This window comes from Urocampus carinirostris, chromosome 14, assembly GCF_059441175.1.
Source record: "Urocampus carinirostris isolate Australia breed hairy pipefish chromosome 14, RoL_Ucar_1.0, whole genome shotgun sequence".
NCBI lineage: Eukaryota > Metazoa > Chordata > Actinopteri > Syngnathiformes > Syngnathidae > Urocampus > Urocampus carinirostris.
In genome coordinates, this window is record NC_142362.1 from 32,158,667 (window position 1) to 32,183,052 (window position 24,386).

The window sequence follows — 24,386 nt, forward strand, 5'->3', positions numbered from 1 at the left end:
GGACGGCCGCGCGATACATTTTCTCCACCCTGATGGACTGCGTGGGCCATACGTGCTCGCTGTCACGGGACTCAACGGATAGTTGGAGGCGATACTATGTAAAACACGAGTTGGCATTTAACCTATGCTAACAGCACCTAATTCGACATAAAGAGGAAAAAAATGCTGCAATTTGTCATCCAAGTGAGTGAGCACTCACACCTAATATCACATTTGGAGGGATGTTGAGTAAGGTTAGATCAGAAGACTTCAAGTACCGGAATCAGGTCTGTAAAAAAGGGTTAGGCCTATTATTGTTTTGTATTTTTTTGACATTCATTCATACATAATTTAGAGCGCGCTACCATCATGTAGCCTCAAACTGAGCCAGGTTTTCCGTGTTGATTCAAATACAAGAGTCAAAAATGTAGCGGTTTCCTATGAGTTGTAGCTCCAGGCCATCTGTTTCATGGGTAACGTATCTGGCGTTGGTGAGATACAGGCTCAGCAGGGTTGGTTCGGCAGAGTTGTCACATAGCCTAGCCGTAGCAGTAGGCCCGACCTGCAGCCTTCGTGCAATGTTTTTGTTGAAAATCACAAGAAGTATTTTATGACAGTGTGTTCTTTTTTCTTTTCTTTTAAGGGACACTGTGTAATATTTAGCCATTAGATGTCGCTGTATTGTGTAGTGCTACCAAAAACGAGTGCTATGAAGCACAAGGAAGAATCTAAACTACGGAGACTCAAAGTGACCAAAATGCACCATTTTACTACTCTCTTTTTTGCCTAGTCTCTTTGAAGTTTTCATGGACCTGTGGCAGCAAGATGTCGGTTAATCTAGTCAACCATATTTAAAATAAGTAAATATCTCTCAATGTACGAGTATTAAAAAAACATATTTATCTGATAATTCATAACTTTTTCCTTATTATTCAAATACATATTGCATTTTTTTAAAATGACGTTTTTTATTTTTTTTACCCCTGGCGCTAAATACTACACAATGTTCCTCTAAAGCTAGTATGCTTTGTGTAAGGCAACATTAATGAGAAGACACTAAATTTTAGAGAAAATACTTAATTGATGACTTGATCTAATTGAAATCCTTAAAAATGTTGGAATTTAAATGTTGTGTTTTCAAGTTCAGGAAATGAATTTTAAGTGCCCTTAAATTTTTCCCCTTAAATTTGTTAGCTATTTTGTTTTAGTTTCCCTGTGTTTTTTATTTCAGCTTTAGGTTTTTCATTCTCTTTGGTTCTGTCATGATTACTTATGTGAATCACTTGTGCCCGCTCATCCGGCGCCAACCGCCGCGGGTTCTGATTGGCTTCCTGTCACTATTTGAACCCAGACCTGTCAGTAGCCTGTTGTCAGTCCGTCTGCGAACCTCAGTGTATAATAGGCAAGCGTTTTTAGACCATGACTCCAACCTGTCCCGTTTTTGCTGAGATCTGTTTTGATCCTGACCATGTCTGCTCTTCCGTCCCAGCTTACGACCTCTTTTTGTCCCAGACTACGTCTACTCTCCCGTTCTGGCTTACGACTCGTTTCCGACCCCGACCACACCTTGCTCTCCCAATCGAGGCTACCAACCAGTTTTTCCGTCCCTGACACCGCCATCGCTCGCTACGGAAAGTCTACTTTTGTGTTCGGGTCACAATCCGTGTACAAGAGCGACTTGCGTCCTGCGTCCAGCGAACAGATCATGGGCGCAGCCCTGCCGCTTTCCTTCAATAAAACTTTCTGGTCCTGACAGGTTCCCACTCACAACTGAATCAAAAGTCCACTGCAATCATTTTCAAACTAGCCTTACTCTTGTCTGAATAGTTAGTCTTAAGAATAGCTTCCCTTCCAGGCATGTGTTCTGACATTGGACGCTGACGAAGAACTTATTTGCTTTTGTGATTCCACACTTGAAAGCGGGAAAGACATATAGTGAAGGAAAAACAACCTCTGCAAAACGTTAGCTTGTGTTATCTCTAAATCCAGAGCACAGTGTGATAACCCCAATCAAATATTAGTCATGTTAGCCGACTTCTATTTTCAGAACCAAATTTTTTCTCCTCCCTCTTTTCTTTTGTGTATTTCAACGAAGAGATTTGCCGTCACATTAAATTAAGGGCACGGCGAATTATTTCCCGCAACACACATTAGAGTTGAAAACAATGTTATATGTCTCAAGGGTTTGACAAAGATTTGTCGCTCAGAAATGTTATTGGATGGCGAACAACTTTGACAGCGCAGTCGGTGACGGCGCGGCAGCCGGCGCAATCTTTGAAGCGGCGGGTTTTAATCACATTGTGTGACACGTGATGAATATGCATGAGCTAAAATGCAGTCGTTGAATCTGCATCGCATGGTTTTAGATGCTTAGATCTAGAAATTGTTATATTGGTGCAGGTTGCAACTTAACTCATTCAACGCCATAACGTTTCAATAACATGTATAAACACATTTGACAGTGCAGAAAAACAAATGTTCTGACACGTTGAAATCTTACCATTTTTACAGGCAGAAAAAAAAAAATCAAATGTTGTACAAAAGAGTTTCACCCATTTCAATAAAATCTCATAAGTTGATCAACTGCTTTCATGAGTCGACCATGAAAGAGTGGAATGATCTTTCAAGAGTCAAATATTTACAGTGTCTAACAAATGCATTGGCCCCACAAGCACTTTTTGTCATATTGCCACATTTAAAGCTTCAAACTTAAAGCCAAAAAACTTAAAGTTAAAGTAAAATAGTATAGTCAAGAATGTTTGGTTATTATTTAAATTCAAACACAGTGCTTATTATTTTTTCCCTAAACTAATTCAAACACAAATGTATTTTTCTGATTGTGTGGGACATTGGAATCAAATTTAGTATTTGGCTGATTGTGAATTGGGTTAATTTTGACTGTTAATCCCTACTAAAATCTGTTGATACCTTTTTCTTTTTTTAAAAAACTAATACTAACACTCCACTATTGAATACTTATAAATATGGATACAATAGGTAAATTCCCTTCCCTTCAGCAAAAATCCCAACTGAAATTGCTTTATTATTGCATTCAAAAAGGAAAATGAAGCTGATCCATACTTTTGTTACTAATTGGCTTGGGGGGCTACTAGTTTGACATGCATTCCTAAAATAACTTGTTATTTGTCAAGAACCAAAACAGGATCAGGACCCAATTGCGTGACGTTCTCACACAAGCCTTTATTTTACGGGAAATGGGGAGTCATGCACGTTAGGCAGCTGGTCTGGCGTGGTGAGACAGGAAGCCAGAGACCGACGAAATCTATTCCAATTGCCCAAGTTGATACCGGACAGATGGGGTCGATACCGGACAGGACAGACAAGCCCTTTGAGACTCTTTGTGATTAAGGGCTTTACATATAAAAATGATTTGACAAGATGGATAGCGAATCAGGATTTCTAAAATAAACAGGAGAAACTAGACGGGAACAAAAACTGGAGAAAATAACAAACAGGACAAATACTGATGGAAACAGAACTGGAACCCGAAATTAAACAGGACAAAAATAAACAGGAACAATACTGGACTAAAATACCAACAGGAAAACAGGACTGAGTCAGAATCTACGTCTTGTGGGGCAGAAGTTTGTTTGACGGGCTGACAAAGGAAGCAAGAGAGCGCTGAGCTCAATATAGACCGAAAGCCAATCTCTCAACGAGCCGCAGCTGGCGTCACACGGGCGAGGCCAATTGGGCACCATGGCAACCGTGACACACACTGGTGCGGCCACTTGGGCGTCCTGGCAACCATGACAGTTATTACCATGATGTCACTTTGTTATTGCTAGGTTATAATCAACAGTGAACCAGGCTCGGGCAGCCACTAAAACATAATGCCCGATGGAAATCAAATTCTTAGAAAATCACAATGACCATCAGTGGTGAGCTACTTTCAGAACCAGTCTGAGCGTTACTCAGGTGTTCTTAGAGGGGTATATGGTACACGCGCGCACCACGTTGGTGACCCATGCACTAGAGAACCATCGTTAACGGTGTCAGAAGTCACTAGTACTTACAGTACTGCACTTTCGAGAGTCAATTATATTCCACACTGAAAAAATGTATTACTCCTGCCGTTGTTGCAAAATGAATATCTGACAGTGACAGTGTAAAACCTATGTGACTGTATTACTTTTTTTCACCATGACTAGAGGTTGTTGAGTTCCCTTTTTATCTGTCCATTATTGGAAGAAAACACTTTGAGAGAATTAACTCTGGGCAATTTAACGTTATATAATCATAAGAAACCAAGGGGGGTTGGAGGTTCCGGCAAAATGCTATAAGTTAAAAGAATTGGGAGCATTCAAACGGTAGAGGCACATAGTCAACTGAATTATTAATAGTTGTTCTTATCATATTCTGTAAGTCACACTAGGCGGACGGGGATTATTAACATTGATTAATTTAGCCCGCATGTGGTCGAATGTAATAAAGAACCCGAGAGTATCAACATCATCACGGCTTCAATTGCTTGAAAACATTTAACATAATATAAATAGAGATTTCTTCTGAGAGGAATCCCCAAAGCCCAAATCAATCCGTTCCGAGACTTGACGCCGGTTCGCTTGCATCCATCCGTCCTTTTGCTTTATGGCCCGTCCTAATGAGAGTCACGGATGAGCTGTGGCCTCTCCCACATGAATTTGGGCTGAAGACGGGCCTTCCATTTTGGATTGGTCACCAGCCAATGATGTATGGACAATAGAGTACTATTTTTACTGTCTGGTTAAAACACACACACACACACACACACACACACACACACACACACACACACACACACACACACAACGGGGCTTCGTTTGTGGTGTGTTTAAAAAGATGAAAGTTAGACATTTTCTCTCATAAGTATGTGTTGATAATTCCCAACTAAGGTCAAAGAGCATTATGCTTTACTATCCACTGCGCCAATCTATTTTTACCTTCCGTTTAGCAAATCTGTTCGGTGCAGAACACATAAGATAGGAGGACAGGAGGGGTATAGAAGAGTGACCTCATGTTTGTCCCCATGTTTTTTTTTGAGGGGCAGGTAGTATGTTAGTTTAAGGCAGATGATGTATTGTTCTCTCTATATTTGCCCTAAGGTTAGGTACTTTGAAACACCGTGCACTAGAAAATAACAAAAAGTACAACACCATACTGTTAGCTAGCAAGGTAACATTGGCGGTTGAACAAAGCATTGCAGTTTTCTCGTTATCATCAAAAGATTGCAAAATCAATGGAAAACAATAATGTAAAGAAAAACAATCTGGTTTCCCCTGACGGTTTACTGGAAGCAATACCTAAAAAAAACTCATTTACCCTAGCAAAGCAGTTACACGTGCAATATTACTTGTTAATGACGAAAATGCCGAAAAAAGGAAAGTGATTTTATAACAATAGAAGCAAGGACGTTATTTTTGCCCGTGCTCAATTCCAACAGACCCTTTAACTCAATATTGTTTGTTGCCTTCAACGTATTCACAATTATTCCAAATTGTGTCCGATACCTGTTCGCCAGTTTACCAAATCAATGCATGTTTGGTTGGGAAATTCAATCTTCCTGTAGCATTTATTATGATACGAATCCCTCTTACAGGGTCATTTTTGTGCAATCTTAAAATGAACCAATTTCGTGTGGCACACTAGACGAGGTCTCACAGCACAGTGGTTGGACTAGCTGACAGGTAGCCTAAATGCTTTTTTCTTACTACTATTTACTTTCTTCTTGTTAGTTCAGTGTAGATGCCCTGCAAAGCCCTACTGCTTCTCAAAGTTCAGAAATCTCCACTGGGATAGAGAATCTCGTTGTAATGTCAAAAACCATAACAGCGGAAAGCACACACTTGGATACAAATTAGATATTCCTCTTAAAGAGTTCTTTCACATCACCCAGGAAATATTTCTGATATATATATATATATATATATATATATATATATATATATATATATATATATATATATATATATATATATATATATATATATATATATATATATATATATATATATATATATATATATATATATATATATATATATATATATATATATATATATATGTATACATATATTTTTTTTTTTTTCAGTGCTTCTCGATGATCTTGAAAGCGATATCTACAGCTTCTCTTTACAGCTTTCACTGTAATGGTCCATTTCTTTCTGCCCTCTTTTAAATGGAACTAGTCGCCTTAACAAACGCATGCTGAGAAGTCAGAACGCTACAGGAGATTTCCTTTATTACATTTTGCTCGAGTTATCCTGACTCCAGCTGGAGAGTGGAAGCAAGATTACAACTGTGCAGAAAATAACCTAAGCGCAGAGTTGTCATGGTTTACCAAAAATAATATCCTCCTTGCTCAAGCATAGACAGATCCATTACTTGGGTTAATCTGACTCAATTTCCCGGGGTTATTTTTGAAAAACCCACCCTGAAATCGGATCGATTTCTTTTGAATGTATCCAAAAATATGTGTATTTCCAAGAGAAATGACCAAAAATTTTGATCTACAATTGCATAAAATAAATATGTGTAAAACAACCCAAAAAACTGGTTGATTTAGTTTAGAAAAGCGCAAAAAACATACATTTGTGTAATAAAAAAACAACAACAACAGTGTGTCATGTTATTATAAGCAACCCTAAAACTGGATGACTCTGTTCGGAAAACGTATCACTTAATTTGAGTCAACAAATCATAGGTGGTCAGATTAAATTAATCCAAGTAACTCCACAAGATCCTTTCAGACGTTTTTAAACAACCAATATCCCCAGATAATTGGGTTATACTGTATAGATGAATCCCCCAAATATAGATGTCCCTCATAAATGGTCGTCGGATACCAAAGAACCGGGAAAAAATGTCTTATTACAATTGGATAAAATAAATGTGTGTAAAACAAACACAAAAAAATGTTGTGCTGTTAAAAAGCAACCCTAAGACTGGGTGACTTAGTCTAGTTGAACTCGAAAAATGGTCTCTTTTCATAAAAATCATCATAGATATAGACCAGGGGTCAGCAACCTTTTGGGCGTGGAGTGCCACTTTCAAATTTCCTTGTAAATCAGTGTGCCACACCAAGATTAATGACTCGCACAATATTTTTTTATACCCAACAGAGCTGTAATTTTACACCAGTCCAAATATACAACATGGATATACATTGAAATCGTATAACTGACCAAGTTTATTTTCCTCTATTCTTGTTCATCAACAAACTTAAAAATGAATGTGAGCATCATGCCGAAAGGCCTGTAGACATCCATGACTACAACCATTATTTATCAACAATGAACTACAATCAAAAAAGAAGTGATATGGACAGCTACCATACCATTCATCAATAAAATCTTATTTCAGAAACTATCAAAACTTGAAACATACACACACACACACACACACACGCACATTAGGACTTTTTATTTAGGAGTTACCTGGCAAAATCTGACTCCCCTGCTAATATGGACCCTGTTTGAGAAATAGACTTGTGACTTCTAGGGTAACTTTCTGTGACATAAATATGTCAGCACAGTGATTTTGAAGAGTTTCAGAATGTTTCTCATAATATTACTATTATTAAAAATAATAGTAGTAGTAATAAAACAAACTAGATTTGTCGAACACCTATTCAGTAACACATCACAAAGTGGAGTTATTACTCTGTAGTTGGATCCCAAAGCCAAAAAACATAATATGTTTAAAGTCTGTCTTACTTTGCAAACATTATAGGCAGGGAAGTCCGATTTTAAATGAAAAAACAAACCGATTTGTTTACACCGCGGGATCCAATGCAACCAGGGTTTCATTCACAATAACATACACTACATATGGCTATTATAGTACATCAAATAAAAGCTATTTGTGTCCAATTAGTTGTGATCGTGGATATCATAGCGTACATTGATTCGTCACCGGTGTTGGTGACTTTTTCTTCCGCATTAACAAACGCATTTTGTAGAATACGATCAGGCTTTATTGTTTAAATAAACGCGATATATAAACTATGATCGCTTAATTGTTTTAATTAGCTTGCTTTATTGTTTTAATAAACGTATTATATAGAATGCGAACGCTTTTGTCGGAGCGCAGCAGAATGCCGTTTCATGCGAGGGGGGGGAGGATTTTGCAGGGGAGTCAGATTTAGGTACGACACCGTACCTGTACAGAGCGCGTTTTAATGTATCCGTCTTTTCAGACTCGTCCTTGAATTAATGTTCATATTTCATCTCGTAATGACGTTTAACACTTGAAGTGCGAGGTACAACGCTCTCGAGGCATAATGCACAAACAGCACGTTCATTTTTTGCACAAAGCCCCATCTGTCTGTCCACGCTGGCTAGTAAGAACGAGATTTTTCAGCTCGAAGAGCCGTCATGATTTGGCTGTCGTGATTCGTTCATTTATCGCACACCGGTGTTTCTGTGGGAGAGTTAAAACGGATCTCTCCTCCTCTGCGAGGCACCGCGCAGACACACGCACACCGTAAAGCCGCTAAACAATGAAAGCGCGCAATGAAAATGTCTAAATTTCAGGTAAAAATGCGCATTTAAAAAAAAAAATCATTATTACTTTGTGGTGTGCTCGCGTGCCACTGGTTAACCCCTCGAGTGCCACTGCTGGCACGCGTGCCATAGGTTGCCGACCCCTGAAATAGACAATTGAATAAAAGTGATCCAAATAAGGGGTTGCTCTGATTATGACCCCTTTTTGGATTATTTTTGACCCAAGTGTTTTCTAAAGTGTGAGTTCCTCATCAGAATTTAAAACAGCAGCTTCAAACTTGAAGGTAGGGCTTTGTTGTCTTGGTACAACAACAAAAACTTTTACAAGACTGGACAGCTGACACTCAAGGCCTGTCTGCGTTACACAGCACGTTGAACCCAATCTGCTTTTAGAAGGAGATACTTTGTCGAGCCTGGAATCTGATGAAGAGGCAGAGCTATTCTGACCGTGTCCTGTGAGAAACTCATCAGATCAGTCACCGGTCAGCCTGAGGCTTGGCGGGGGTCTGGCATAATCTCCGCCTCCCACCCTGACCTCTGTAATTGAGACGCACTGCAAAACTCCTATCAAACGGGAAACTTTAATGGCAGGCTACCGTCATGGTTGCCAGGGAAAACAAGTCCGCCGAGGAGTCGTCTGCCCCTCGCGGTTCCGGTGGTCGGGCTTGCTGCCGACTCTGTGATTAAAAGGAACGCGTTCGAAAGTTGGTGTCAGGCAGACAGGACATCCCAAGACAAATGGGGCTTTAAATAGATAGTGAAAGGGGCAAAATTCCAGATGGAGTCGGTCTTTGAAGGAGAAAACTCAAAGGGGCATGCAAGGTTTTGGTCAGATACCCTCAAGTCAGGTTTGTTAGGTTGGCCGCAGTGTGGTTCGGATCCATAAATCCTGAACATGTCTTTGCCACAATTTGCGTAGGTGGGATGCACGCAGCTGGCTCGATACTTCAATACCATGACGTCATAGCAACTAGACAGGATATAATTCCACTGTGAATTACGACAAAAACAGAAAAACTGATTGCACAACCATTTAGAGGGATACTCTCATAAGATCTAGCAACCTTTCCTGGGGTATCTTCTGGTTTTACTGGAGGTTACATTTACATCTGGGGTTTTTGTCTCAGACATATATATATGTATGTGTATTTATATATATATATATATATATATATATATATATATATATATATATATATATATATATATATATATATATATATATATATATATATATATATATATATATATATATATATATATATATATGAAAATATAAATCCAACAAAACCTGCTCTACCTACAAAAGGGTAGGTTATTAAGTAGTTATTATTAAGTAATTATTCAGCATATGTTTTATAGTTTCAAAACATAGAGAATGGCCCAAAATTACATGTTTCAACAGCTGATAACTCATTTGTCCTTTTGGGGGGGACTGAACCAATTAAATCAAGTGATGGCAGCCAGACTTGACTTGGAAGAAAGGGAATCTTTTTGAAATGCGGTAGTATGAAAATACAGTAGAAGTACAAAGATAATCTAGGAGGGAGCTTCACAAAACACCACCTCTCAAGGTTAGAATCACTCAAATTAGAGATATAGATTTGAAGTTGACGGAGCTGTTTAGGATATTTATAAGAGTTCCGGAAGTGTGCGTACATCTACAAGTCCTACAAAAGAAAACAGATTATTGGAAATGTTTCAACAAAGTCCAAGAAAGTTGTGAGATAGGCATTTCAGAATCATCTGTCCATTGCATCATGAAACGTCAACAGAGGAGTTACATTCCAAGATTATATTGTGCTCTCAATGCCTGCCGTGTACATTTCCTGTTTTCAAAGTCAAATTTGGCAGCTATCACTCGGTTCAGCGGGATCAGTCTGTAAAGAAAGAATACGTAATTGAATCATAAGGTGCTAAAATGTGTATTGTATACATTTTTGGGATACCCTGTATATAAAATAATACTAATGCTTGAGCCCCATGTAAACAAATATACCACTTAAGTGACTTAAGAAATTTAAAGTTCATTTTAACCGTCATTTTCCTTATGAATAATGCTTTCAAGACAAGGTGCAAACACGGTTCTTTCATTAAAATGAACTAAATAGTGAAACCGAGAAGGATACGGATGTAGTGACCTTCAGCTATATATTCACTGTTCTACACTTTGGGATTTCTATTAGGTTTTATTGAAATGATTGACATCTAAAAAAAAATTGTCTCATAAGTTCATAAGCATGACAGTAATCTTCTGCATTTTTTCTTAACTTGAAAAAATGGAAATATCAAGGAAATGGTAAAAGGGTTGTGTCACTCTTGAATGCATATTCAAATGTATATTTATGGTTAAGAGACATGGTAAATAAATTTGAATAATGTTTCTTCTTACCAGCCCTAAAAGTAAAAAAATGCTACAACACTCCTGCCACTAGTGGTAGAAAAACCGTGTGGCAGTCTCAGCATAAGTTTTCTAAAATTGTGAAATTTATTTCCGGGCCAGACGTACTCATCAAAAGAGCCGCACCTGGCTCGTGAGCAATACATTTCCGTCCCCTGATGTACTTTAACAGTATAATCATCGCTCTTCCTGATTCATCCATACTAACTACAGTCCTGCACACACACATTTAATCTCTCAGTGCGATAGTTAATCTGTAAACTACTCATGAACATAAAGATAAATGGGCCAATCTAACCCAACCAAAGAAACACATCTTCACAATATCACAGGTGACTTCACAAAGACAACAATATTTAACACATGCGATTTTTCTAGAGCATTGAAGAAACGTGTTGTCTACTCTAAAAACACGAGGGCCAGAAAATTACAAAAATTGGGTGAAAAATGGACAATTACAATAGTTGGCTTGTTTGATCTAGCGCAGTTTTTTTCTTTAATCAAACAAAATTGCACAATACTAAGGGTAGTTTGAGAATTGCGTGTCTTACCCATCTATTTTTTTAATAGTTTTCCTTTCTGACACTTGGATTTTATTTTTATTTATTTTTTTTAAAAGGGGAGGGTGTTATTATCAAGAAAATATTTGTAAAATTTCACCACTTTAGAAAGTGGGAAGTTTTTATATCAAATTTTAAGGGACAGTGTTTAATATTTGGTCCAAAAACTTTCGTCCTGTAGAAATAACAAAATATTGATTTTAACACTAGGCAAAAATACATGAACTATCATACAAATGTTATTTTTATAAAAATGCATGGGTCACATTGGGCCTTTAATAAATACATTGAAAACTAAAGTGACACAATTTATGGACTTTTGAAATGCCACTTTCAATCAAATCAGAGAAGACGACATTTTCACTGCAAGTCTTTGACACCCCACCATGACTCTCCGGGGTTATACCTCATAAAATAATTAAACACTATTATAGAAATATAATCTTTAATTGTTTTGTTTTGTTTTTGAGAGGGTTTTTCAACAACCGAATTATTTTTGTTTTGTTTTATACAAGATGACCATTTCTTTTTAAGAAAATTACTCAATTTTAAGTGTTGTAAACGACCCAGGAATCTCTGCCAAAACAACCCAATTAGTGCACCTGTCAATTCTTGACAAAATTGGATTATTTGTGACGCGACTGTTTTTCGGATGGAGATGAGTAATGATGTCAAAAAAGTGCTGCTTCTGTAACTTTCCACCTCGGCCAGTCTCTATGATTTGTTTTCTTGATACTCAGTCAGCTATTTTGATTGTTTACACTATAAATTCCGTATCACAATTTGTGGACTCATGATTTGACAGTCACCTTTTTTTCACATGCATGTAAATATACAATAATAATACAGATTTAATATTTTAGATTGTCAGCCTCGACTGGTTTTGTTAATGATTGGTCTGATAATGCTTAACATATTACAAGATTAAATGTATTTTCTCTTTTTCCATGAACCAACTGTCGTATTTATTTGTTGGGCCTAGACAATGTATGATATAATTTTCTTTCTAACACATATAACCTGGTAGTCACCATTCTTTTTTAGGTTTAGGGCTCCTTTTTTGTTACTGATAAATAAGAAAGACTACGTAATGTGTTACACCTATCTGAATAAAAGTAATTATGTTGGTATTATTACTAGAATAGAATAGAATAGAATAGAATAGAATAGAATAGAATAGAATAGAATAGAATAGAATAACATAGAATAGAATAGAATAGAATAGAATAGAATAGAATAGAATAGAATAGAATATTTCTTTTGTCATTGATAACAACATGGTGAACATTGTTTGCATTGAGATTAAACATGGGACAGCAGGATTAATGTTTGATAAAAACTTGAAACAGAAAAATAAGATACGCTGGCAAGTCACGAGGTCTGGACGGGCTTAGCCAGCATAGTGAAGATAGGGTGCTGCTGACCTCAACCTGGGACACGGTAAGGCGGTGATTAGAATACTTCGAAGATGTTCTCAATCTCACCAACACATTTTCCCATAAGGAAGCAGAGCCTGACGACTCAAAGTAGGGCTCTCATATCTCACGTTTGAAGTCACTAAGGTGAGGTGGTTGAATATCTCCTTGGTGGAACGGCCCTTAAGGCCCGGTCACACAGCCTTTCACGGGCGTATCGCAGCTGAATCACGGCCAGAAGTTTCTGCCTGTGAAGCAGACGCGGTAGAAAATGTGCAAAATTGGCTAAACCCGCTGTTTACCCGTGGTATGCCCGCGAAACAGACGCCGGCGACTGTTCCGCGTCCTTGTCGCGGATAACCGCGGCTGCATCGCGTTTGACCGTTTACACGCGGTACACACGCTAATGCACGTGATAACACCGCAATACAGGCGCAGAACAAACGTGCTATGACCGTTCTCCACCCGCGATTACCCGCTAAAATTTCACGTCCTACCCTCGTGTAACCACGTCTTGGCCGCGGCCGTAGCACGTCCTAGCACGTTCGTACCGCGTCTTTACCTCGTGTGTACCACGTGTGCCGCCCGCGGTTACCCGTGGTCTAAAGTTTTGAGCAACGCAAAACTTTTTCGCGCGGCACACCGCGTGTAAAGCACGGCTGTATCTCGTCTGTATCGCGATCTCAAAGCGTCCAACAGCGTCTGCTTCACGGGCAGAAATTTCTGGCCGTGATTCAGCTGCGATACGGCCGTGAAAGGCTGTGTGACTGGGCCTTTAGGGTGGATGAGATCCGCCCAGAGTTCATTAAGGCTCTGGGTTCTCTGTAACATTGCGTGGACATCAGGTACCTTACCTCTAGACTGGCAGACTTTTCAAGAAGGGGGACTGGAGAGTGTGTTAAGGCTACAAGGGAACCACACTTCTAAGCCTCCATGGTAAGGTCGGGGCACTTGAGATGAGAGTCCATCCATATGTTGAATCTAGGATTCAGGAGGAGTAGTGTGGTATTAGTGTGTTTGACATGAACCATAGCTAAAGACACTCGCACGGGCCTAAAGTGCAACTGTGTAAATGTTCTCGGTTCAGTTATTTTGGAACGTATAAGTACCATACAAACACACACACACAAGATTTATAAAGTACTTTACATTGCAAAAAATATTCTTTAATTATGCATGCAACTAATGGCAATTTTTGCCTCACCAGGCACCCCTGACTGCACATCACTGTTTCATTTTTTTTGAAAGTCCGGAATCGCCTCTGCTAGTTTGCAAGCATAAATCTGTATTCGTGCGTATACGTGTGCTCGTGTGTGTATGTCCGAGACAAATATTGGTAGAAAGTCCGTGGAGCATCACAACACGCCCACTCCACGAAAGCAAACACAATTATCTCATCGGCTCACGCTGTTTTCCCTGTAATTAATTATTCCCCACAAACGCTTTCCCACGTGTAAATAAATCCTTGTCCGTACAGCCGATAGAAGTTGCGTCGAGGATGAAAACATTTTAAAGCAAGGGAGGATAAGCCGCCTTAGCTCTAATACTTTTAAGGCGTGTTTACGCCTGATTGTGGTTTTGTAAACATCGTGTCTCCTGCCGCTTGACGAAAGAAGCAACGCGGAGAAAAGGGCAGCTTTATTAGTGACGCAATCCCTTAGGCCATCTTTTTTCTTCCAGAGATTGTGATCATATTAGAGTAGGAAGGATAATTCTTGCAATAAGAGGCTCGTGAGCGGAAGATCACAGGCCGTGGAGCTGCGGAACCTTCGCCTTCACTTAGGACAAAGGCTTGTTGAGAAGCAAAGCCGAGAGAGAGAGAGATCATAAGGCGCGATGCTTCGTGCTGAGTGTCTTCTCACCTCAAAGTCCTCAGTTGAGCTTCAGTTGTTTCATTTTCGCTTTAAATTCAAGGCTGACAGCTTTCGATTGATACCTTTGAACAATGCTCATACAGAAGACAATGGTTTGACCTTTATTTTCTGTGAAGGAAACCTGTTTGGTATTTGGCTATCCACAGTAAGCCCTCGCTGCATCGTGCGTATTTGCCACTCTGTGCATTGCGTTTAGCATTCTGATTGGAATGCACTTAAGTAAAACAGTGGATAGTGTCCTGAATCATTAGTGCAACATAGCAGCAAGGTTCTTTTTGAAACAAAATGTAATTTGACAGGACAAAAGTTATTTAAAGATAAAAAAGTGGATGAAGTGCAATACCTTTATTTGACTCTCTGTATATATATACTGTATATATATATATATATATATATATATATATATATATATATATATATATATATATATATATATATATATATATATATATATATATATATATATATGTATGTATATGTGTATGTGTGTGTGTGTTTATGTTGATAGAAGTGTAAGTATGTAAGTAGTAAGTAAGTAGTTTATTTGTTATTTTTTGTTTGTTTGTTTGGTTTTTGTTATTAATTACTATTTGTTCTTTATTGTTCATTTATTCATTCATTTTGCAGTGCATAGTTTCAAGAATCTTGAGTAGAGAGCTTGTTTTCTTCAACTTAAAAGGATAGATGACTGTCAAAAAGGAAAACTGCCTTACTGGGGATGTTGGCTTGCGCTGACTTCAGCAGAGCTTTCTTCTAAACCCTGCCTTATCCTGTGTTATAGTCCCATCTAGCGTTTATTAGGTGCAGCTGCAGCCAGCACGTTTCACACTCATTTACTTCTGCAGCATGTTCTAGGAGGAAGGAAGAAATCTGACCTTTTCCCGGAAGCATCTTTATTGTTCTGTGAAAATGTTTTTCCTCCGCATAAATGAAGCCCATTCATCATCAAATGCAAAAGCGTTTTCCCTTGGCACTTGATTTATTTGCCACATAATGCGACTCGCAATATGTCAAGAATAATAAGAAATTGGGACTGAGCTTCCGAAATGACATTAGAATTGTGAAAAGATGAAAAGTAACAGAAGATACCATCTAAATCAGAATGCACACATATATATATATATATATATATATATATATATATATATATATATATATATATATATATATATATATATATATATATATATATATATATATATATATTTTTTTTTATATATATATATATATATATATATATATATATATATATATATAATATATAAGGGTCAGCACGGCGGCCCAGTGGCACAGTCCTGAGGTCGTGGGAACCTCCTGCGCCTGCGTGGGTTCAAATCCAGCTACCGGCCTTACTGTGCGGAGTTTGTATGTTCTCCCCGTGCTTGCGTGGGTTTCCACCGGGCACTCCGGTTTCCTCCTAAATTCCAAAGACATGCATTTCAGGTGAATTGACCGGTCCAAATTGTCCCTAGGTGTGACTGAGCGAGTGAGTTGTCTGTCCCCGTGTGCCCTGCGATTGGCTGGCAACCAGTTCAGGGTGTCCCCTGCCCACTGCCCAGAGATGGCTGGGATGGGCTCCAGCCCCCCGCGACCCTAATAAGGATAAGCGGTACAGCTAATGAGATGAGATGAGATGAGATATATCATATATACAGTGGAACCTCGGTTCTCTACCTTAATCCGTTCCAGAACCCTGTTCAAAAACCGATTTGTTCGATCACCGAAATCATTTTTCCCATTAAAAATAATGTAAACCGTTTTAATCCGTTCCAACACCCTGAATATTTACCTTGAATGTTTAACGTAAACATGAAGCTAACCCAGGCTAATCGTGCGCCCGCGTTATCGTAATCTTCCGTACGAAAGATTACGCTAACATGAACGTGTAAATATAAAAAAATCAGGTCGTCTAAAGTCATTTAGCACCCGGGTCTCCACAATCAGTGGTGAGCGGTTCATTGGAAAGGGGGCTCCGTTCCAACACCCTGTAAGTTCGGCTCCGTTCCAACACTCCGTTCCATGTTTACCTTGAATGTTCAGCGTAAACCTAAAGCTAACCCGGGCTAATCGTATGTTCGCGTTATCGTAATCTTCCGTACGAAAGATTACGCTAACATGAACGTGTAAAAATTAAAAAAAAGGATAAAGAAAAGAACTATGAATAGGATTTTTTACCTTTGTGGTGGTCAGCAGAAGGCGCAGGTGGACAGTGGGGTACTCCCGAGCAAGATCAGACACTCGCACACCTTCATATTTTGCTATGTCTTTCTTAAATGCAATAGTTGTAGGCACTACTTTTCTTTTTTCACCTGTAGCAACTTTGCTGCTTGCACTGACTTTCTTTGGAGGCATAATTAGGGGCTAAAACACTTCGTACACCTACATTAAAAGCGACAGAAAAAAATATATATATATATATAGAATGTATGTATATATATATATACATATATATATATATATATATATATATATATATATATATATATATATGTATATATATATATATATATATATATATATATATATATATATATATATATATAAAGCGTGGCTCATGTGATGTAAAATAAATGCTAAATGCTAAATAAATGCTCACATGACTGCAGGCTCAAGCCGATACAAAGACATGAGTGCTACAATGAGGGAGAAACAAAACACATAAAACAAAAAAAGTTATTTTACCAGCAGCACAGCGTGACAAACTTGCAATCTTTATAGTCTGTGCAAGAGATACAACTTGTGTCAGTTTTCAAAATGATGATAGACACAATTTGTCAATCGGCGCATTATGTATTTTTAAATATACTTTTGAATAAAGTGTAATCATGCAAAGCAACGCCTATTTTAACGACCGCAAAAGACAGACTATAAGGCGCACCTGATTATAAGCCGCGCCCCGTACATTTCTAAAAGAAAATTCATTCTGTACATACATGAGAGTGCCGGTCTTCTGGTGATCCCAAGAGCAAAGAAGTGTTCTGCTGGTTCGAGAGCGTTCTCCATCCGGGCACCGGTGCTGTGGAATGCTCTTCCCCCTGAGATCCGATCTGCAACCTCAGTGGAAATGTTTAAATCTAAGCTTAAAACTCACTTCTACTCCATAGCATATGAATAACCTACTCTTCTCGTCGGCTGAAAAATAGTCTGTGTAATATAGTGTAATAATCTGTAAAGCCCTTTGAGACTCTTCGTGATTTAGGGCTATACAAATAAAAATGACTCGACTTGACTTGACATACATAAGTCACACCTGACTATAAGCAACAAGTGCAGATATTGAAACCTGAGATATATACAAAGAAAGACGGTACGCAGAATTAGTTTTAATGATATACGGTACCTTAACCCCTTAACATCTTGACGGCCCATCGGGGGGCACCGGGCTTTTCATAAACAAATATGTGTCTGTATGATGTCACCAGTCACAGAAATATGTCATTCCGCATATCATTGGAAAGCTTAAACTCTTGGGACTCTAAATATAATGGCTAGTTTAGAATATACTGATCAGAGAAGCATCACGATCCGTCTGAAACAAGATAATCAAAAGCTACAAAGCCAATATAATTTATCAATACATCCCCTGGCGGTCTTCAACTTGAAAATTACTTTGTTACATTAAAGACAATCCATAGAAGCCAACCATGTAAAATATTTACTCCAAAAAAAACATGATAATACCGACAGATGTATATAAATCCGCCTATTGTCAGACCTTGCTTCTTGTAATCTATTTTTTTCGGCACATTGTTTCCGTTTACAAATACGGTACAAAGACTCGTTAAATGATTCCCAATATGGTAGTTAGTGCTCCCCTTTCGTTTGACCCTTTTTTCTTGATATGGTTTGTTCATGCTAGTTTTATTCATGCACAAGTTACATTAAACTTGCGTCTTCCTTGACACATATATTCCACCTGTATCACTCCCACCTTTACTGCCTGGGCGCCCCTGGTGGCCGTTAAAAAAAAATGCATAAATTATTCGCAGGGTTGAAACATTGGGAAAAAGTCGGACCTTATAGTTTGAATTTTTTATGGCACATTTTTTGTATTCGAATTACGTAACACTTTAACATGTATTCTGTTATTCCCCAATCCTTTTCCCATTAAGTATTTAACGTGTTTACTCTCCAGTGAGGTTCCATCCTCCAAATGAAGCAAACATGACCAAAGTCGAGGCCTTGTTGGCACACTGTTGGCATATTTACATTACTCATACGCAACTTTCCTGCATGTTTTCACGGGCCCCGCAGAAGATAGGTGACGTGAGGATAATTTTTTCATTTCTGCATCGCTCCATCATTGGCGGAGTGCGTCTTGCGTGACCCTGCGGGCAGCATCAGAGCGGCTGAGGTTCTTCGGTGTCGCTGTGACAGGATTAACACATCAAAAGCGCCGCGGAGGCCCACAGCATCTCGCTGCGCCACCTTTCATGTTCTGCTCAAGTTTGCAGCAATTTCACGACCTAACCTGCAAAAGCACCCCCCCTTCCCCCCAAAAAAGGAGAATGGGGCCATCCCGCCTTTATCAGTCTCTGTCCTCGGCTTTGCCGAAATATGTCACATTTTATGCACCTGATGAAAGTTTGGGGGGTTTATCATGCTCAAGTTAGAAAGCGTGGAATAAAGTGAGAAAGTGAGGCGGGCGTTGGCGTCACTGATATCATGTTTGAATTGTTTAAACTAACGATGGATGGATCGATACAAATATTGATATTATCAATACTGAGCGGGTGCTTATATTGAATAACTTCTATTGTCTTAAGATCTATGCTGTCTTACCATTTTATGTAACTTCATTTGTATTGTACAACAAAAAAAACAACAAAGTTTGAAAAGAAAAGAAAATCGTTGCAGTATCGGGGAATATCAACCATGCCCAAGTCATTATTCATTGTTCTGAAGTGGTGGTCTTAGTTTTCCTGTTGTTTATTAATTTTTCCATTTTGTCCATCATTTGGGTTTCCTGTATTCTTATTCGGTATGTCGTCCGCTACATTACTAATATTTCCTCCACAGTGCACATCCACTGCTCCAAGGTGGGGAGCTCTTGTTTGTACCATAATCTTGCTAATACCTTTATGCGAGCAGTAGAATTTGTAAAAGGTACTCATCTTTTTTCTCTCATATTTTTTCTGATATATTTGTCAGGACCAAAACAAACAAATTAAATTATTTTATTTTATTATATATTTTTTGGGTGGACCCGCGAAGTTCTGAACCCGCGAACGTGGAACCGCGAAGTAGCGAGGTCCCACTGTAGTAGATATGCACTGGGTTCTACCGATATTCTTTCACTCGTCTTCTAATATTTTAGATCGAACTCATTTTCCTATTCTCTTTTAATATAGAGTGATAAATGCCCACTACATGCCATCAAACATTTATACACATCAGAAATTGCTTTCATCTTTATGCAACCTTATAAAATTGTCGATGACTTAGTGTCTGATCACTGGTTTTATCTCTTTAGATTCAGATTAAAATTCAGATTCAGATATACTTTATTGTCATTGTTGTACACGTGTATACAGAACAAAATGTCGATACATCTGACCCGCACAGTTTTCTTGAATGTAAAGATATAAATAAATGTTGTACTGAGTTAGAGTATTGAAGTACTGATAATATGCTAAATAATTTATAGCTATTTATAGTATTATACAGTAGTGCAAAAAGTGCAAGAAGAGCAGCTAACCAGATGTGCAAAATGGGCAGTCAGGTAAACAAGTCATTATACAATGGCTAGGTATAAGAGAACTGCCAGTAGTGCAAAAAAACAAAACAAACAGATGTACAGATTAACAGCTGTGTAGGCTTACTGTGTGTGTGATTGACCATTTAACAGTCTAATGGCCAGGGGGACAAAGCTGTTGCAGAACCTGGTGGTCCTGCACTGCACACTGCAGTACCTCTTCCCAGAGGCTAGCAGAGTGATGGGGGTGAGAGGGGTCCCTAATGATGTTCTTAGCTCGGGATAGGCAGCGCTTCTGTCCTGAATGGAGGGGAGAGAAGTCCCGATGATTTTCTCTGCTGTCCTCATCACCCTCCTCACACTACCCCAGTCGGAGGCACTGCAGCCTCCACACCACACAGAGATACAGCTGGTCAGGATGCCCTCTATGGTGCCCCTGTAGAATGTGATAAGGGTGGGTGGGGGCAGGTGGGCTCTCCTCATCCTCCGAAGGAAGTACAGGAGCTGCTGTGCCCTCTTCACCAGTGATGCAGTGTTCACAGACCAAGTGAGTTTGTCTGTGATGTGCACCCCTAGGAACTTGGTGCTGCTGACAACCTCCACAGCCTTGTTGTTGATAAGAAGTGGGGCATGGTTGGGCTGGTTTTTCCTGAAGTCGATAATGATCTCTTTAGTTTTGTCAACATTCAGGACCAGGCTGTTGACTCTGCACCAGTCCACCAACTGCTCCACATCCTCTCTGTAGGCCAGGTTGTTGTCGTCCCTGATGAGGCCCACCACTTGTGGCTGACCTAGGGACGCAGTCGTGTGTCATCAGGGTAAACAGCAGGGGGCTCAGGACACAGCCTTGCGGGGAGCCCGTGCTGAGGGTGATGACATCGGAGATGTTCTGACCAAGCTGCACTGACTGGGGTCTGTCAGTGAGGAAGTCCAGCAGCCAGTTCCGCAGGGGGGTGTTGAAGCCCAGGAGTCTCAGTTTGTCTACCAGGTGTTGTGGGATGATGGTGCTGAATGCTGAACTGAAGTCCAGGAACAGCATCCGCACATGGGTGTTCTTCTCCTCTAGGTGTATCAGGCTCAGGTGAAGAGCAGAGGAGATGGCATCCCCGGTGGAGCGGTTTGTCCAGTAGGCAAACTGAAAGGGGTCGAGTGAGGAGGGGGAACTGGAGGTGATGTGCTCTTTAACCAGTCTCTCAAAGCACTTCATTATGATGGGAGTCAGTGGAACGGGCCGGTAGTCGTTCGATGATGAGATCTGGGGATTCTTTGGCACTGGGATGATGGTGGCAATCTTGAAACATGATGGTACCGTGGCTTGGTCTAGCGAGGTGTTGAAAATGTCTGTTAGGACACAAGCCAGCTGATCGGCGCACTCCCTAAGGACCCGCCCTGGAATGTTGTCAGGGCCTGGAGCCTTCCGTGTGTTGACCCTTCTAAGGGTCTTCCTCACGTCAGTTGAGTCGAGGAGGAGTGCTCTTTCGTCCTGATGTGGAACCGCTTTCACTGCAGGGGTGCCATTTTGTGCCCTGAACCTCCCAAAGAAGTTGTTGAGGTCATTCAGGAAGTCCATGCTAGTGTCCCCCACTGGGGCGGTGGTTGGCTTGTAGCTGGTGATGGCCTGAATGCCTTTCCACATATCCCTAGTGTTGGTTGTGCTGAGGAAAAGGTCCTGGATTTTTTGACTGTCTGATCGCTTTGCTAGTCTGATAGCACGGTTCAGGTTGGCCCTCGCAGATCTCAGTGCCTCCTCATCACCAGATTTAAGGGCAAGGTTCCGTGCCTTTAGCAATTTGCGTATCTCAGCAGTCATCCAGGGCTTCTGATTGGCACGGGTGCAGATGGTTTTGGTGTTGCTGACGTCCTCTGCGCATTTACTGATGTAGGCTGACACAGACATGGCGTACTCATCTATGTTTATTTTGTTGTTGTAAGTGGCAGCTGATTTAAACATGTCCCAATCTGTGCAATCAAAGCAGTCCTGTAGTGCCTCCATTGCCCCCTCAGTCCACACCCTCATCTGCTTCACTGTAGGTTTTTCTCTGGTCGGCAAGGGCTTGTATGCAGGAATTAGCATAACAGAAAGGTGATTTGATGAGCCAAGGTGGGGACGGGGAGCTGCTCTGTATGCTCCTTTGATATTTGTATAGGCCAAGTCCAATGTGTTTCTACCTCTTGTAGCAAAGTTGACATGCTGGTGGAAATGCGAGAGAACTGTTTTCATGTTGGCCTGGTTAAAGTCACCAGGAGCAATAAAAAAGCATTCGGTGTAAGCATGCTGCCGTTCACTCACAGTTCAGTAGAGAACGTCCATTGCCTCCTTTGTTTTAGCGCTGGGGGGCACGTACACGGCAGTAGTGATAGTAGCGCTAAACTCCTTTAGAATTCCAAGCAAAAACTATTGAATATGGTATTGGACCGGTATCGATACTACCTCGTATTTAGCACAAATGCCAGTATCGCCCACCTCTAGTTTAAACCAGGTGTTTTTAGGTCAAACGGAGGGAAGGCCCAAAGGAATAAAAAACAGCTTACGCTACAGGCCTGGACTGCTCAAATGTTGAAAACGTTTAAAAGGAGGCATAAAATCTACTTAAGTCAAGGGTTTCAAACTCAATTGAGTTGGGGGCTGCTAAAGCTAGGATCCGGGTGAGGTTGGGCAAAATGGGGTTTTCCCCAAAAACAGTGTTGATAAAAACATTCTGCTTTTCTTAAAGGGACAGTGTTTTATAATTATCCACTATAGTGTCGCTGTAATGTCTAATGGAACAAAAAATAAGTCCATATACTACCTTTTAATGTACTGAACCGTTGAAATACTACTCATAGCCGTAGCCATGAGTGTGTTTTGGGTGACATATTGACTTGTGGCTCGACCACCCTGCTGTTTGACTGACAGCATTCTCCAGCCTATCACAGCCCAGGATTTTCGGTGTGCTGTATGCTGCAGAACACAATGCACGATATGTTGATATCAATTTAAAAAAAGACAATTCAATTCAAAATTCGTGAAGCGTCGAAAGAAAATAACTAATAAACGGTGTACGAGTAGCGACCTTTAAAGGTACAGTAAATGGTTTAAAAATGTTCCATCTTCTTCCTCCTTATATCAATCTTTATTATACACATAACTGAATATTTAGCATTGTTTCGTAAACGTTTTATGAATATGTTGGGCACGTATTTCTTTTAGTATGTGGCTATTTTAAAACAGTTTTAGGGGGCCGGCTTATATGTGATGTAGTCTTGTATGTGAGAATGTAAGGTACTTGAAGTTGTTTTGACTGTCCTTTTGTTTTTTAAGAAAAATAATAGTATCATATTCAGATTCAGATATACTTTATTGTCATTCGTGTACACGTGTATACAGAACGAAATATCGATACATCTGACCCGCACAGTTTCCTTGAGCGTCAGCCGGGATAGATAAGTTTAACCATGTCTGCGTCAGAATTATAGCGCAGCACTTCGTCATCTCGCCGTTCGATGTTAGTTCCAGTTGTAAATGATCCAGTTTATTGTCCAGAGAGCGAACGTTGGAGAGGAAAATGAATGGGAGAGGCGTTTTGAGGGGTTTAGCCTTTAGCCTAGCGGTTAGCCCGGCCCGACAACCTCGCTTCCTCCCCCGTTCACACCGCTCTCTTTGCTGCTTTGTAGGCCGCTGGGTCTTTTTGACGTAGCAGTCCAAGGCTAAGTAAACACTCCCGGTCGTTGCACCGAGCGCTTGATTTCTGAATGATCGCATATCCAGCAAAAAAACTGCGATCATATATTAATCTGCGGTTTGAGTTGACTTTGTTCGGCGTCAAAACTGAGTCGAAGACTGTGTTTTATGACCGAAGTGTAAAAAACTGTAGCGAGCCGATGTAGCCGCAGCCGAACAGGGCGCCGCCATCTTGTTATTGTTCTATGTATTGTATATGTTCTACTATCTTTGTTTTAAAATACATAATCCTTTAAT

The 24,386-nt window shown here is 39.8% G+C and overlaps 1 protein-coding gene across 1 annotated transcript in view; it reads left to right on the forward strand.

The window, feature by feature from the left end:
* Positions 1–24,386, forward strand: part of LOC148353191 (glypican-6-like) — a 195,830-nt gene that overhangs the window by 162,213 nt on the left and 9,231 nt on the right. The gene's annotated exons all lie outside the window — the stretch shown is intronic.